The sequence below is a fragment of the Anomalospiza imberbis genome, chromosome 8, assembly GCF_031753505.1.
Source record: "Anomalospiza imberbis isolate Cuckoo-Finch-1a 21T00152 chromosome 8, ASM3175350v1, whole genome shotgun sequence".
In the NCBI taxonomy this organism is placed as follows: Eukaryota; Metazoa; Chordata; class Aves; order Passeriformes; family Viduidae; genus Anomalospiza; species Anomalospiza imberbis.
This window is the reverse complement of record NC_089688.1, coordinates 1,577,622-1,584,052: the sequence shown is the minus strand read 5'-3', so window position 1 is coordinate 1,584,052 and position 6,431 is coordinate 1,577,622.

Sequence of the window (6,431 nt, the reverse complement as noted above, 5' to 3'; positions counted from 1 at the left end):
TAAATAATAAAGAGGTTGAGCTGGCTAAGGATAACACAGGCTAGAGATCAGATATTTTCCTGTTAAACGCTTTGACACATAGCATTAAGAATTCCTCAGTCTTCCAAAAGTTGGCAATTTCTTTTGCTGCAAGAAAAAGTGCAGTTTTGAATTCCTTCTTGAAGAATTGCTAGTTAGCTCAATGAAAACTTTTGTGATCTAATATCGAGTTCTGCTTGAAATGAAGTAAAATGCACTTCTAGATATAACTGAATTAAGATATGTGAATGAATATGAATTAAGAATATGAATTAAGAATATGAATTAAGATATGATTCATCCCTAGACACAGAGAGGATTGCAGAGCTACAGTCAGGGAAAAGTAAAAATAAACATCTCCAACTGACAGCTATGAAAATCCCTACGAAGCTTTGGAAATCCAACTGAAAAGAGATTTGTTTGCACCTCACCAGGTACCTAGCAGTTACTACTGAGCTGAACAGCTGAATGTCTCCACTGCAGCATCTTCTGGTCTTTGGTAGCAACATTCCTGGTTGGATTGTTAATGCTTCCTGTCTTTTACTCTTGGGAAAGTTAAAGCTGATACCTGAGCTGCCACAAAGCAAGGACTGCACTGCTCAGGTATCACTTACCTGCCTTAGGCTCGATAATTACAACTTGGTACTCCTATAGTACCTTCCGCAGAGAGCAGTCCTCAGTAACTGTAATATATGATTTAGAATAAATTCGTGCTCAGGACTAAAAGATACAATATCCTTTTTAATGGAACCAAGTGATGGGAAAGAGCAATATACACAGGATGAATTCCTGTCTCGAAAGATGGTTATTCTGAAGGATTATTCGGTCTAGAAGATATGCCTTGAACGATAAGATGAATATTCATCACCAGAACAAGATATTCGAGGGGATTACCGCCTAACAGGATTTCAGCAATCAGAATATTCCTGGAAAACCTCCGTTTAGAAGCACCACAAGAAAAGAATGTGCATGAATATGTGAAAAAGGAAAAAAGGAAACAGGAGGACCCCCCAGAATCCCACTAAGTCTGAAAACAGTATAAAAAAGACCCTGTGAAACCAGCACCCTGTGAACTGCCAGGGTACGGTGCTGCATTATTCCAGCCCAGTTCACCCAGCACTGATTGCCTGGCTCGGTGCTGATTTGCTTGTGGCTTTTCCAATTTTACTTTGATTTAATTTAATAAATTCCTTTAATTGTTAAATCGACTGATTCATTTATAACATTAACCATGCCCAGACCACACAGAAAATTGCAGGAACTACAGAGGTCCTGCGGTATTGTCTCCCTCTGCTAAAGGTCGGTGAGACAAGAGCAGCCTTCCGGGATGCTCTGCAGGACAAACCGACACAAACCCCACGGGACCAAGAGACTCCAGCATCAATGACCCCTGCATACCGAAGTCTGCCCCCGTGACAAAACCAATGCCCCGAGTGAAAACTGAAGGGCTGAGAGGCAGCACTCAGTACCAGGAGCAGAAATTTACTCTGACCCACCATTGTGATGCTGGCGGCTGTATTCTGCAATCACATTTCAGAGGACTTTTTGTGGCAAACTTGCGTTAAGAACACTCGATAACCCCCAGCTGTACTTTCTGTGTAGACAAAGCCCTTCCTTGCAGCCTGGTCTCTTTAGACTGCAGAGGTCACTAGAACAGTCAATTGCATATGCACTAATTGCAGGTAGCAAATGAAAGTGATGGATAAACATCCACCAGTATGATGTAGTTAAAATTAATGTGAATAATTAGATATTCAGGGTAGCAACTTGAATGCATCTGAGCCTGATTTCTCCTTATATATTTCATCATGTCCACTTTTATAAATTTTTAGGGATCATTTCGTAGGGCTGCCTTTTTCTTCTTTTTTTTTTTTTTTAATGTGTGTGAACATCTCCAGAGGATGTAGGACTAAAAGCAGCTGCTGATTTCCGGCGATCCCATCGGCACTGGGTAGCAGCGCCTTCTCCAGGGGCAGCTGGCACCCCACCCTCCGCCTTTACCTTCTCCAGCAGCAGCTCGGTCTGGATCTCTGCCTCGGAGCAATCTCTGCTGACTCAATCCATCCCATCCAGCCCAGCTTTTTTTCCAATGCATGCTGCTTTGCTTAAAACGTCCACGAAGAATGAACCTAATTCAGTCTTCCAGTGGTTATGAGTGCACCTCACAGTTCATTTCACTCTCGGGCTCCAGACAATTGTATCCAGCCAGTTCTTCCAGGAAACAGAACTCCGGAACACTGGCACACCTGCTTCCTACCCCATTTTCCCTAAATACCGAGGGCCCAGTCTACCTGGCAGTGGACTCGGCAGGTCACCACTGACTCGGCTGCCAACCAGGCTATCAGCGAAGCCAGCCTGCCCCAGTGTGTCCGACTGATGGGGAGGCCGTGCCTTTGGAGAAAGCTGTCCTGGTGATGCTCTGCTTGCTCGCCACTTTTCCACCAGGGATTTTTGCCTGCCAGGATTTACAAGGCCGGTCAGAAAAGGCCAGAGGAGGAGTTAACCTGCCCTGACAGAGTGGTTTGGTGTTTCAGCTGATGAGGCCTCTGATGGCAGCTCGGCTCCTCTGCTCGACTCAGCCGGCAGCTCCACAAGAGAGGGTGTCACCCTCGGGATCACACACGCAGGCAGAACGCAGGCAGGAAGAGTCAAGAGAAAAGCCAACAAATTCGGTGGCACTGGAGGGCTCTGTGCCAAAGCCTTGACCCAGCTCTCCCGCCCTGCCCCGGCTGCTCGTAGCTCCAGGGTGGGGCTCTCTTCCTCCAGAAAATCCCACTCTGGGCTTGAGGAACTCGCCTCTATTTTGCACTAAGATTTCATAGAGACAAAAGACTCCCTCCCCCTTCTCCCCCAGCATCAGGGCTCCTGCCCTGTCTCAGATTACACTTGCACTGGGGCAGGGCTGGCGGAGCAGGCAAAGGAGGCACCAGTGCAGACCACAGGCCAAGCTCTAGCCCTGCCCTGCGCTGGTTGCAGTCACTTGCACAGGTTGTTCCTGTTCTGCAGAGCTCTGCATCCTCGCTCTCGCCCCCCAACATCCTTGCCAGACAAGGTAAGGGCACAGCTTGCTTTAGAACCCAGTGCTCACAGAGGGATCTGGTGTCCAATTCAGTGTGCTATTTAAGCATTTTTTCTTGGTTCCTAAATTCCATGTTGCATTAGAACAATCTTTTTTCCCAACTGTCTTCATTGAAAATAAGACCTCAAGTGGATTAATTTTCATTTTCTTTAAAGGGTGAAGTAGGTAACAAAATTAATTAACCGCTCAGAATATCATCTGCACAGCCACTTCTTATCAATCCTACATATTGAGCCATTGCTACCCAAAAGTCACATTGTACAAATTCTGCTTTTGTCCATGGATCACCCATATTGTACGTTGCATGGTCCCCACAAGTCCCCTTTTGTACTGTCCATCGCTACATGCTCAAATCACAAGACTGAAAATGCTGACTGCACATTCTTTACAAACATATTGCTGGATCCCATGGATGGTCTGAGAATTTATAGATGTGCTGCCATCCATATGTGGTACTAAGAGTCACTTATTTTTCCTCTCCTTGTTATAATGAAAACATCATCCCTCCCCTCAAAGAAAAAAAAAAGGTAAAAAAAAGGAGTAGTTCTTAGCTTGATTTCAGGAAGAACACTAAGACAGAAAAATCAGGTTCAATACTGGTAAGCAGCTGATCTGTATTTTCATCTGTTTAGTCACATTATATATGGCTTTCTTATACCAGGGGGGATACTTGACAAAGGCAACATTTTCTCTATTTACCTGGAAGTTGCTTCTGCAAACTCTTTCCCAAGACTACACAACTTGTAACATGAATGTTCTAATAGTTACATTTAATGCTAATGAATTGTTTAACTCACCTGAATAGTACTTCAATAAAACAAGGCATGAGGAGAGAAGCTGAAAAGCAAAGTCTTTTATGGGAGATGTAGACTACCTCTTGTGAAACAGACAGGAGTCCTTGCAGCTGCTTAAGAGAACTTCCACACCTCTGCTGTTATTGGAGTGTCCAAGCTGGAAGTCTAACAAGTTTATACTCTGTATGGGGATGCTGTGGATTATACAGAGGCTGAATAAATAAGGGAAATTGGTTTTACTTGAAAGCAATGCATTTTGTTATTAGAGCTTTTTACTATAACCACTTTTGTGCAATACATCAATGAAACTCAGTATGCAGAAACATAAAAGCTTGTTGGGAAAATGCTGGCAGTTTTAGCTGAGTGAAGGTATCCACTATTTATGGCATCTTTATTGTCACACTCCATGGCAATATTCAAGTCCCAGCTGAACTTCTGCTTGACCCAATTCTGCTTACTGAAGATACCAGAAAGTGTAAGTGTAGTGACTGTGCTACCTACACATTTAGCAATCTACTGCTGGCTGTAAGACTCAGTCACTCAAAATGAGTTATTTTATCTTTTATATTTTAAAATACAAACTGCACTGAACAAACACATTCAAGGTAAGAACCTGACCTGGGTACACAAACAATACAGAAAAGCAAGAGAAAAAACACATTTTGTGCACATTCCTGACAAAATTATCAGTGAAAGTTAACTGTTACGTAAGTCCAAACATACTCACACAGCATATTACTCAGCAGAAAGATGGACTGGAAGCCATTCCTCTCTCTCAAAGCAGTTAAACATTGAAAAAGAAGTTCTGTTAAAGAACTAGGCTTTATAATGTTAGATACTGAAAGAACTCAACTGTAAAAGCTGGATCTGTGGAAAGCCCCAGACACCAGAGAGAATTCCAATTTCTCCTTTGTACACTCAGGGCACTCCAGACTGAGGCAGAGGACGCTGGACAAACCAAGAACTGGGAAGTCATTCTGTAATCCAGGAGTCCTCCTGCAGCAGCGCCTGAGCACTGGGTGAGTCAAGAAAACCCTGGGAGTCTTCATCATGGCACAACATGCAGCAGGGCTGGCAGCAGCCCCCTTTCCTGCATGCAAGCCTCAACCCTACAGAAAGCTGGCCAAACCTCACCATGGCCAGCTTCTGTGTAGCAATGGAACTACAGACTTGTGTCTTCTCACTGCCCTGGCAAAAGCAAAGGGGCCTCAAGAGAGCCTCTGTTACCCTAGGTCAGTCTGCATGCATGTAGCACTTGGATCTTTCTTCCCAGCCTCATCCACAGACATCCGTGGGGCTGAATGTAACTTTGGAAGGGTTAAACTCATTAATTTGCCCTCATTAGACAAAATAGCAAAGGGGAGGGAAATAAGTCTATAAACAGAGCTCATATTCCATTTATGGGCCTGCTGTAGGAGGGTTTTCTCTACAGAAGAAAGCAGTCCAAGATTTACTACTTCCTATAGAGCACCTGTGATGATTTAAGGGGTCCAAACAAGTGGGATGCCAAGGCTCACTTTCTGCAGCCTTCTGCCAGTAACTGGGACATAACAAACAACTCTGAAGTGCAAAGACCATAAGGTGGGAAATGTGGACATGAAATACAAAAACTTTGTTCATAAATCAAAAGACAAAAGCTTGATTCTGCAAAACCATTACAAAACTCCATACTCTACTCAATTTTCCTTAGAATTAATTATATTTCTGGGAATAATCCTAAGAAGCTTTAGCTAATACACAGCATCAATGTGGGTCATATGCAGAACTTTGTGCTGTTTGGCCCAGCAAGTCACAAAGTCTGCAAGAGGTGCCTGTTCTCACTCACATTATTTGTGCTTCAGGAGACTGGTCAAGCTGTGTAGGTTGTAAAACTTTTCCTTGTTTTTTTTTTCCCCATTATTCTTTGCCCCATTTAATTTCCTTTCTGACATAAATGCAGACTGTACATAGTATCTGAAGCACTGTTACATCAAATCAATACAGAGAAAGATTACAGTCATTCTAACAAATACTCTTTTTCTTAAATATTGTAAAAATCTGTATCGCTCTAGCAACTGTCTCACAGGGCCCCTCACTGAAGAACAAGATGAGGAGGCCTGCTTGTTTTAACAACTGCTTCCAGCTAAGCAGTTTAAGGTAAAAATACCCAAGCAAAATATTTCAGACGTTTCAGTGTGCCTAAAATGTTGTTATCTTAAATTCTAGACTTATTTTTTTGTATGTTCACACGTACTGCAGAAATTCAGGAACAAAGTATTTCAGATTCTTTCAAGTCCATTTACATAAATGGTGCTTAACGTCAAAAATTAAACATGCCGTCAACAATCTGTACAAAGGTAAAGGTGAAAAATATAATTTGATTACAAAAGAATTTAACACCATCTGTACACCACAGATAATGCTTTTCATAAGATAAATTTATCACCATCCTCATTCAATCGTTGTGAGAGGTTATCTCCCAATTTCTAAAACATGTATTTTCTGTGTACTTATATACAATTAGTGTTTTTATATTTCCTACTTGACTGTGAACAGTTCAT